Here is an 11,943-nt window from a genome sequence, read left to right on the forward strand (position 1 = left end):
GTGAATTAAATTTTCTAGAAGTAATTGATGTGGGATCAATATATATATATATTTTTTTTTTATTTGAAAGGATGTGGGATCAATAATTAATCATTCACAAACCATATATGTGGAATCTCAACTACTATAAATTACTAAAGTAAATAGTATATGGTGATTTGTACTGTTGTAAGACAAGCAAATAAAGTAAACATGTTTTAGTATTTTATTTCTGATTTGTTTTACAGAAAAGTTCACTCCTATTAATCTAAAGTATGTTCTAGGTAGGTAAAATCGCTTTGACAGCCTTGTAATTCTAGTCGGTAAAAAATAATAATGAAGTAATAAATCAACCTAAGTTATTTGTAGCTAACCAGCTCAAGTCAAGAAGGCCAATATGCAACATCTGACTAACTTTAATTTATTTCTCCTTTGATCTACAGGAAAGTTCACAACCACTACATGAAGTGCGTTTTGGATAAAGCTTACCTTTTGAATTGTAACCCTAACCAATAAATGACTAGAAATGCAAAGAGAAATCAATCTAAGTTACTCATAATTGATCGACTCAAATAAAAAATATAATGTCAATTAGACAAAATCTAACTAACTTTGAATATTATTTTTCCTTAAAAATTGATTTGTATTGATGTGGAGATTGGTTGTTTAATTAATATAAGTAATTAATAATATGAGTGGAAATCGAAATGAAAGCATAGTGAATTATTTTTCTTTGATTTTTGGAAAAAGATGTTTACATATGTGACTATCCGATGATGTGATGAGACATGAAAAAGCTAGATGGACCAAAGTGATTCCATCTCAATTCATATTATTTAGCTCTCATTATTGGTTTCATTAAAGTGGCAAGACTGCTAATCTTCTAAGGAAATTAGCAACTGTAATATTCAAACCCCATTTTTATCTTACAAAAAGAACCTTGACTTATTATTAAATTATAAAGAATTTATATGGTGTTGGTTCGACATCGATATTTTTTAAAAAATATATATATAATCATATATCTTATTTGAATTGTATTATATATTGTCAATACTTGCTTCTACAATACTTAAAATAATCATGCATACCATTTCGTTGTTATACATGCAAAATAATGCACTAATGTACATTGATTGACACATTAGAAAAATCTTATGTTATAACTTAAAATCTAGTTATATATACCACACTCACATGTAATGGGAATAAATTGAATTATGACGATTAAGGGTGACTGTGGAGTGAATTTGAGGTAAATATACATATGATTCGTATTATAGGTGGATTTTAAAAATTTCATCCACATTCACATCTGTTAGAGGTCGGTGTCGATCCAATCCAATCTAATAAGTTAATAATGGATAGATGCAGATAGGATGACGGATTTTAAGTATAAATAAAAACACACACACATATATGACGAATTAGGGGAGCAGATTGGATATAGTGGATTTTGATAACACAAATTCACAACGAATCTACTAGTGACATATTTTCATTAAATGAATCTATATCCCATCAACTTTAAGTTGATGCAGATGGAATGGGAGTAGATTTGGTGAATCCTTGCTTACCCTTAATGACGATGTAGTTGTTAGATGAAATATTACATACATAAAATTTTATACTATATATTTGAATATATCATATAATAATTTGATATTATTTTATTTTATTATGTTTGAATTCTAAATTTAAAGGTTTATCATCACTCTTTAACAATACAAAATTTGTAATTTGTAAACTAAGAAGTGATGAAATATATTGTAAACTACATTAAAGAATAAAAAAATTGATACAAAACTTTATGTATTAATAACATTTTAATATTTTATCATAAATTATTGATTAATCACAAAGGAAGTAGGTGCAGTGGAGAGAAATAGGGTTACACTTTTAACTAAAGACATAAGCCTTTTCTTAAGAATTAGGTGGGAGAAAGAAACAAACAAGAAAGAAGAATATTACACAAATCAAGACAAGGTCAACAGAATTAGCAAAAATTAACATATTTTGAGAAATCTCAAACACTTGAAGAGCTAGATAGACTTAAAATGTCATAATGAGTTGCTATATATCTAATTAGTACAAAAATTTAGTTTCCAATAAATGAATTTTTAAATGGTTAAAGTGGATTGACCCGTTAAGACACAAATTTTAACGGGTCATTATATATAATCATGCTAATTTGCAACATGTTCTGTTAATGTAACACGAAACAAGACATAAAAATAATGAATTAGTACTTAATTTTAATATGTTTTGAGTTATTAATAGATCAACTCGTTAATAATTCGAGATGATTAAATAATAATCCGTTATTTTTATATATACGATTTTGTATACACAATTAATTAAAGATTAAAGGATTGACAAAGGGCGTAGGGGCAAGAGGAAGAGGGGGGGTGTACAATGATGGAAGTTGGAAGAGTGATGGACCACCATAAACTAGAGAAAGTGCAATTGGGGTGGGGCAAGTTAGGCTATATTTCAAAAGGGTACCTAAGAAAAGCATGTAGTCAAGAGGGGTAATCACTTTATTGTGCAAGCTTCCAAATTTTTGTTTAAAGTCCCATAATGACCCACCCAACCCACCTCCCATTTCTTCTCATGTGCTTATGCCTCTTTATCACCACCACTTTTCCCTTCACTACCTATACATTAACCTAATGTTGCTCTTGCAACATGGAACCCTTTGCCCATGGCCAACTAATCTTGAAGTGGATGGACATATGCTAATTAATGTTGATTGAACTTAACCAATTATGAGTCAATCGATTGACGTAAGTCTCTGTGCACTCCCATCCCTTAAAAGAGATTGGAAGTTCGAACCTCCGTTCGTATAGAAAAACCAATATGGTCAGTACTTTGCCCCTTAGTGTGGTGTTAATTTCATTGATAGGATTATTGAGTGATCTAATCGGCTAAATAATCAAGAATAGTAATTAGGTTTAGTGTCCCAAATTCAAAATTGACTTTCTCAAATATTATGTTAGTGCTTTGGAAGCAACAAGTTGGTTGGGCAACTTTCCCAAGTTTGTAATAAAGATAATTGACCAACTAAAGCCTACAAGATATTTTGTTATAGGCTACCGAAACTATGTAACACATTAACCCACCACTCGATGGACCAACTTAACCGCATGCAACAACTAACTATAGAGCACCGCATCAGTTCACTTACTATTTATCATCACAACATATATAACTCATATATAGTATAAATACATTCTCATCAGTTCTTTATTATGGATTATAACTCATAGTAAAACATCACCTTTTAGTCGTCAAGTTTAAATCAATCAAATTTTAATTTTATATTCCTAAAAACATATCACTTTTATTTTTATATTTGAATTAAAATTGCACACTTCAATAATTAGAGGCCACATTATTTAACCAAGTTTAGCAACATTGCCTAATTAAAATAAATTGATAATATTTTATATTTAAATAAAAAAATATAATTTGCAAAACTTTCAATAACTGTTAGCTTTACTAACTTTGTCGACTTTCATTATAAATTTCAAATTTTTTTTTTCATCAAGTAAATTACTAATAAATCTACAAGCTCAAGTCCCAACAGACATGCCAAATATATGTTATTAATTAGTTAAGTCCCAATAGATATGGCAAAGATGTGTTATGCATTATGCATGAATAATCTTTTTCATTGGCCTTGAAGTCAAACTGAGGTAACAACTTCAATAATAGACTTTTGATTAGATATATGGGACATAACCATTCATAATTGGTTTGCCTAATGAAGTTTACAATTCTCAAATAATAGTTTTTAAAGATTATATCATACAAAAAGTGCACATTATTATATTTTACAAATTAATTTAGAGTTAATTCCACCCGAGGTCCTTTGTCTTTGGTGACAATTCTAAATTTAGTCTCAGACTATCATTTTTGTCATTTTACATCCCAGATTATTATTTTTTTGGACACTTTTAGTCCTTCTCATGATTTTTCTATTTTTAGTAAGGATATTTTTGTCTTTTCATATTTTTCTTTTGTTATTTTTCCGATTTCAACCAGTTTAATTGGTTTAGAACTTTAGATAACCTCTGATTTTTAGTAATCATATTTTTCAATCAAGTTATAGTAAAGTCCTAAACCAATTAAAATGGTTGAAATCGAAAAAATAACAAAAGAAAAATATGAAGAGACAAAAATGCCCTTACTAAAAATAGAAAAATCATGAGAATGACTAAAAGTGTCCAAAAAACGATAGTCTGGGATGTAAAATGGCAAAAATGATAGTCTGAGACTAAATTTGGAATTGCCACCAAAGACAAGGAACCTCCGGTGAAATTAACTCATTAATTTACTATATAATAATACACAATATTTAAATTTAAGTTTTCTTTTAGATGTCGAGTTATACTTGGTATAACTATCTAGGTATACCTTATTGTATCGGGTACTATCAACATTTGTGCGAATAATATCTGGTACAACTAAAGACACTTACATAATATACTAATTAAGTACAATGCGTGTGGATCAGCATTGTAAAAATTCCCTTCAAAATTACCGTTACATATTATTCAACAAAAACTTTGTGCTATCGACAAGAACCACGATTTCTGCTTACAAGTATTGTAACCTTTTTTCCCAACCGAGTTGATCGGCCAATTGCTTTGATAACAACAAAAGTTCTAAGTTCGACTCTACTATGAGCAACGTAGACTGATTTACATCTTTTATTAGCTAAGGTCACAATATAAGTTTCATTCAAAACGCACATTTAAAAAGTAGTTGCAAGCTTTCTCATAAATCAAAATATTGTAATTTTTTTTCCTAATACCTCTATGGATAAAGTATAAGTACAGAAGTAAAGAAAAATAAAATTGATTTTTGGTCCATGGGCTGAAATGTGGAGGCAAAGAATATATTCCCAAATATATAAAAACAGAAAGAAGCAGCCCATTATCCACATGTTGTTGTTGCAAAGTTTTGGCCCGTGAGGGAGGAAGTGCCAAAATGGTAAAGTGAAATATAGGACAACAGCCCCCACACACAGTCTTCGTCAAAAAGCATGGAAATATGAGACATAAAGCTCTTAGATTTTTTTTTCTTTCTTTTTTTTCAAGACAAATTCACCGCTATTATTCAAGAATGCACATTAAGTAAACTCAGAAGAGATAAATTATACTAATTGTCCAATAGACTAAACCAAGAGAATATTGACAATAATCAATCTTATAACATTTAAAAACGATAATCATATTTTACTCACTCGAATACTCTTTCGGGGTTAATAGCTTTTAGATTTAAAATACTAAGCAGCTTTTGGTTTCTTTAATTTGTAGGTGGGGTTGTGGGCCATATTCCCCAGCTGCTGCTGGATGGTACCTTTTTTTAATCAGCCCCACACCACACCCCCTGCATTACTGCAAAGCAAAGCATTCAAGTACATGTATTAGTTAAAGATAGATGAATGATCCAAGAAATACTAGTAATCGTATATATTGTAGCTCAAAACACCTAACTGAGTATCATTCTTTTCTTGGCTTGTTTCCATGGTAGACTTGGGATTCTCTCTTCTTGGTCTATAATATAGTTAAGTCATGTCTATTGTACAATGTATATTTTACATGAGTTGTGTTTAGTTTAAAAGAATATATATATATATATATATATATATATATATATATATATATATATAAGAACTCTGTCCGGATTAATATTTAACTAATGTTATATTTAAAAAGGACATAAAATTGTTGCAAAATTAGGTTTAATTTTTCTCCAGGGCAGCGATTTAGTGATTGGGGTGCTACATTTTAGGCTCGCTTATAGTAATAGGATGGGAGTCGAACCCCACAACAAAGACAATTTAGAGTTAGGCTTCTCAAGTTGAGGTTTTCGATTTATCTTCTCATGAATTTAAGGAACGTATTCTTACAGTTTAAAATATAGTCTGACTAAATTAGGATATCGGAGTTATAAAAAACTATTATGGAGTGGAGTTCTACTATGCGTACTCCCAAATTATACTCCCTTATACATCCTGAGGTGACAAACAAGGATGAGTTATTTTCATCATGTGGGTTCACAGAAAAATATCTTCATCAAAAATATATGAGTGGGAGTATAAGTTGTGAATATAAAATGGGACTACAGAAAGTATTTTCCTATTGTGTATTTGGTATTGACAAGTGACTAATGAAGAACATGGGTTTTAGTGATAAGTGATACTAACTGGTACTGGTAGTAGTTGATTTAATTTCTGCCTAAAGTCAGCCCTACACCGTCTGCCCTTTCCCTTTCACAACAAATCAAAAAGTCTGCAATCCAATGTTTCAAGTATGAATTTTACACACATTTGTTACAACTACTTGCAACCAATCTCTTTTTTCAATTGGTTATTCAAACACCCAGCAATTATACAACTATATGTGTTTGTGCATGTATTTATTTATTCATAAGATTATATAACTTATAACTCAATTGGCTCAAATAGAGCCCGAGTTTGATGTATATATATGCATATATACACATAATGACTCGTGTGCAACTTGACGGGTCACAAGTTAAAAACGTTTTAAATTTGTCTTAATTATTTAACAAATCAGCTTGAAATTGAATTTAACTAAATTCAAATCAATCACACCGCACCAAAAAAACTTTACACAACAAACTTGATCAGGAGGGTATTATCAATAATCAAATTTGTGATTTCCTAATATTAGAATCATGGTACATCTATTAGATTATCCCTTTCGGGCTAATAATAATACAAAAGTTGAGGCAATAATTTTGGCACAAATAATACTTCAAAAATTTCTTAAATAAAATTAATTAACTTATAATCTTATACAGAACAAGTACGGATTCGAAAAACTTACTCCGTATTTATTTATTTTAATTATAATCTATGGTTATCCGTACAATTCCAAAAAAAAATTATAAAAAATTACTCAGGTATGGCCACCAGCACCGGTCGCCAAGCTCGCCTAAGTAACCGTTGACGTATCGTCGCCGACAACGGTCGAGGCGAGCGGTCCCCGAATCTCCGAATGACGGAGCCTCCACCGGCGCGATTCGCCGCCGGAGGGAGCCCCTGTCCTCCTGCATTTGTAGACGACCGCTCTTCGAACGACGGAGGCGACGACACGAACAAGTCCCTGAGCTTATGCTTGTGGCTCGCCCGCTTCTCCGGAGAATCTCGGCGTTCCGCGAGCTGATCCGGCGAGCAATTATCCCGCGGCGGAAGCCTCCGTCCGCTACCGCTCCCTCCGCCGCGGCTGAGCAGCATACGAAGAGTCTTCCGGCGACGGAGGTGGATTACCGGGCTCGCAGATGGGCTCCGGGTCGGGCTTCCCGCTACGGCACACTGCGTCGCTAAGAGCTTGAATTTTTGCAGAGTCGCCATTTCTCGGATCCAAACTTAACCGTCTCTACAAATCAGTAAAGCGTACGATTCCTGAACCCCCACAAGAGCTTAAGAAGTGGAGAATTGAGATCTAGGCCGGTTTGTCTTCCGCCATGGATTTTCTGAGTTCCCCTTTTTCCAGACTCGAGAAGTGTATGATTATGGAGCGAAAAATAAAGTGGAAATGCCTAAAATGCAGAGAGGAGGATAGAAGAGACAGAGAAAAAGAGCAATTGGAAGGAGTGAACAAGGGCCGTCTGTTTGGTTCTTCTTGGGCATACTTCCAATTTTCAAGCGTGACGGCATCTTAACTGTCCCGGGATTAAAAACTAACTTAGATGATATAAATTAGGGTAACTGATTCAACAAATATGACCAAATGTTGAGGGGAAAAGGGTCAAATAGGCCCTTGAACTTTAGCTTAGAAGTCAATTAGGCCCCTAAACTTTTTAAAGGTGTAATTACACCCATCAACAATTCATTTAGGTGCAATGAAGCCTAAAAACAAGTTAATGACCTGCGATCACAGGTCATTAGGGTTCAGGCCACCTTCCGGCGAATTTTTCGACAAAAAAAATGTAACCAGCAACTGACCCAGATTTGCTGAAAATTTTCCCGGTCACATCTTTTGTCGAAAATTTCGCCGGTCACTTTTTTTTTTTTTGCCGGAAAATTCGTCGGAAGGTGGCCTGAACCCTAATGACCTGTGATAGCAGGTCATTAATTTGTTTTTGGGCTTCATTGCACTTAAATGAATTGTTAATGGGTGTAATTACACCTTTAAAAAGTTTAGGGACCTAATTGACTTTTAAGCTAAAGTTCGAGGGCCTATTTGACCCTTTTTCCCAATGTTGAGACTGCTATTGTTGAGATTAATAAGAACAAGAAAAATAATAATGACAGTAAAGGATAAAGAAGACAAGATTTACGTGGTTCGGCAATGTGCCTACATCTACGGGAGTGAAAGTATTCTCTTATTATTTGTGATGGTGATCCAGGTGATGAGATACATTGATTATATTTATAAGCATATAATCTCCCTTTCACTCCTATTCCTTATATGAGACAAACTCATATTCCTAATCCTTATATAAGACAAAGGCGAATATGCTCTCTAGGAGAAAAGATAACTCAACAAATCTCCACCTTGGCGAATAAGCCCTTCAGGAGAAAATACTTATCTAATCATCTCCACCTTCGCAAATAAGCCCTTTAGGAGAAAAAACTCATCTCATAGTCTCCCTGGATTAGGACCACCATGTTCATTTAATATCTGGAAACACCCAACAAGTCCAAACAATGTTTGAACTTGTCACTAGTAACTGCCTTTGTCAACATGTCTGCTGCATTCTCACTTGTATGAATTTTCTGCAACAAAATCTCACCAGAAACAACCAACTCTCTGACCTTATGAAACCTTACATCAATATGTTTGGTTCTGGCATGGTATACTTGATTATTAGCTAAGAAAATGGCACTTTGATTGTCACAGTGTAATTGAACTCCATCTTGCTCAATACCCAACTCCTTAATCAAACCTGAAAGCCACAAAGCCTCTTTAGCTGCCTCAGTCACAGCCATGTATTCTGCTTCAGTTGTAGACAAAGCTACAATAGACTGAACTGATGATCTCCAGCAAATAGGACCACCCCCAAGAGTAAAAACATACCCTGTTGTAGAACGTCTATTATCCATGTCACCAGCATAATCAGAATCCACATATCCCATGAGTACATGCTCATTCTGTTGACTTCCAAATACAATACCATGCTCCATAGTGCCCCTTAAGTACCGGAAAATCCATTTAACTGCTTCCCAATGCTGCTTCCCAGGTTTAGACATGTACTTACTAACTTGGCTAACAGCATGAGCCAAATCAGGTCGAGTACAAACCATTGCATACATTAAACAGCCAACTGCACTAGCATAAGGAACCTTTGCCATATTTTCAATCTCACTAACTGTCTGGGGACACTGACTGGATGAGAGTTTAAAATGATTAGCCAAAGGGGTACTAACCGGTTTAGACTTACTCATCCCAAACCTGTCAAGAATTTTCTCTATATAACTTTGTTGAGTTAGCCACAACTTTCTTGCACCTCTATCCCTGTGAATTTCCATGCCAAGAATTTACTGTGCAACTCCTAAGTCTTTCATATCAAATTTCTGACCCAACAAAACTTTCAATGCAGTAATATCATTCATACTCTTAGCAGCGATCAACATATCATCCACATACATTAACAGAAAAATAAAAGAACCATCACCAAGGCTTTTAACATAGACACAACAATCATACTCACAACGTGTATAGCCAATTTGAATCATGTAAGCATCGAACCGTTTGTACCACTGCCGTGGAGCCTGTTTCAGCCCATACAAAGACCTCTTGAGTCGACAAACCAGATGCTCACCTCCGGGTTTAACAAACCCTTCAGGTTGCTTCATGTAAATTTGCTCATCTAGATCACCATGTAGAAAAGCAGTTTTCACATCCATTTGTTCCAAATGCAAATCCCAAATGGCTACCAAAGCAAGTAGTAATCTGATAGAAGTATGTCTAACAAGAGGAGAGAAAACCTCATCATAATCTATCCCCTTCTGTTGAGAAAACCCCTTCGCAACTAACCTAGCCTTAAACTTTTCCCCTTCTTTTTCTGATACTGGTGGCTTCTTCCTATAGACCCACTTGCACCCTATAGCCTTCTTTCCTTGAGGAAGTTGAGCTAACTCCCAAGTATGATTATGATGTAAAGACTCCATCTCCTCAATCATACCTGCCATCCATTTATCTTTCTCCTGAATAGAAATAGCCTCTTGAAAGGTAACTGGATCATTATTAGAAACAAGAAGTGCAAAAGAAACCATATCCTCAAACCCATACCTACTAGGTGGTTTGACATTGGTGCGTCTCGGTCTATCTCTAGCCAAACCGTAATCTTGTAAATTTTCTGAACTCGAACCTGCTGCAGATGTAGAATCTACAACTTCTCGAGTCTCAATCGTAGGTGGATTAACTACTTTCTCACTCAAAGGTACACGATCCATATCCACTTCTACTGTGCTAGAACCATCAACTAGTGTATCTTCTTTCTTTGGCTGGAACATGAAATTCTCATCAAACACTGCATCTCTGCTAATCACCACCTTTTTGGTTGCAGGATCCCAAAACTTATATCCTTTTACACCTTTCTTGTAACCCAAAAAGATGCACTTCTTCGACTTGGGATCTGACTTTGACCTCTCATCACCTGGAATAAGAACATAGCTAGGACAACCAAAAACTCGTAAGTGATCAAAACTTACAGGATTACCTAACCAAACCTCCTCAGGAACCTTGCCACCAAGTGATGTCCGTGGTGATCTATTGACCAAGTAACATGCCATGTTCATTGCTTCTGCCCAAAAACACTTAGAGAGCCCAGCATTCAATCTGAGACACCTTGCTCTCTCAGCAATGGTTCTATTCAGCCGCTCAGCAACACCATTCTGTTGTGGTGTCTTACGCACTGTATAGTGCCTTTGAATTCCATGTTCTGCACAGAATTTCTGAAATTCTTTCTCAGTATATTCCGTCCCGTTGTCAGACCTCAGGTACTTAATTTTTCTTCCAGTCTGGTTCTCAACCTCAGCTTTCCACAACTTAAATTTCTCAAACACTTCAGATTCATGTTTCAAGAAATACACCCAGACTTTCCTAGAAAAATCATCAGTAAATGTAACATAATATCGAGAGCCACCCATTGAAGGTTCCCTGGTAGGTCCCCAAACATCAGAATGCACATAATCCAGAATCCCTTTAGTTTTATGCTGCCCAGTAGAAAAACTGACTCTAGTCTGTTTCCCAAGGACACAGAACTCACAGAAATCTAGCTTACAACATTTAACTCCTTTTAACAGATTCCTTTTGTGCAAATCAGACAAACCACGTTCACCAAGGTGTCCCAAACGTAAATGCCACAACCTAGTAGTATCATCACTAGACTCAACAGAATGTGCTCCACCTACAACAGTATTACCCAACAACCTATAAATGTTCCATGTGGTCCTCTTCCCTTTCATCACAGTTAAAGCACCCTTACTAATTTTAATGGTTTCCTTATCACTCTCAGACTTATGAATAAAACAATTAGCATGCAAACTGCCAAGAGAAATCAGGTTCTTAGTTAATTCCGGTATATGTCTGACATCATGCAAAGTTCTGACAATACCATCATACATCTGGATGTTAACATCACCAATACCTATGATATTATGACATCTATCATCACCCAGAAAAACAGAACCGAAAGTACCTGACTTATAGGTTGTGAACCACTCCCTGTTAGGTGTAATATGATAAGAGCATCCTGAGTCTAGAATCCAAGCATTTGACAACTTACTCGATGAAACTGCTAGAACATCACCTTCACTATAATCTGAGTCATCAGCATGCACCACTTTGGCCGCCTCTTGTTGTTTTTTCAACTTTGGACAATCTCTCTTTATGTGCCCAACCTCATAACACTTGTAGCACCGGATTTTCCTGCTATTTCTGGACTTAGACCTAGAGTTTCTCCTCCCAGAATTACCCT

The sequence above is a fragment of the Ipomoea nil genome, unplaced genomic scaffold (assembly GCF_001879475.1).
Source record: "Ipomoea nil cultivar Tokyo-kokei standard unplaced genomic scaffold, Asagao_1.1 scaffold3199, whole genome shotgun sequence".
NCBI lineage: Eukaryota > Viridiplantae > Streptophyta > Magnoliopsida > Solanales > Convolvulaceae > Ipomoea > Ipomoea nil.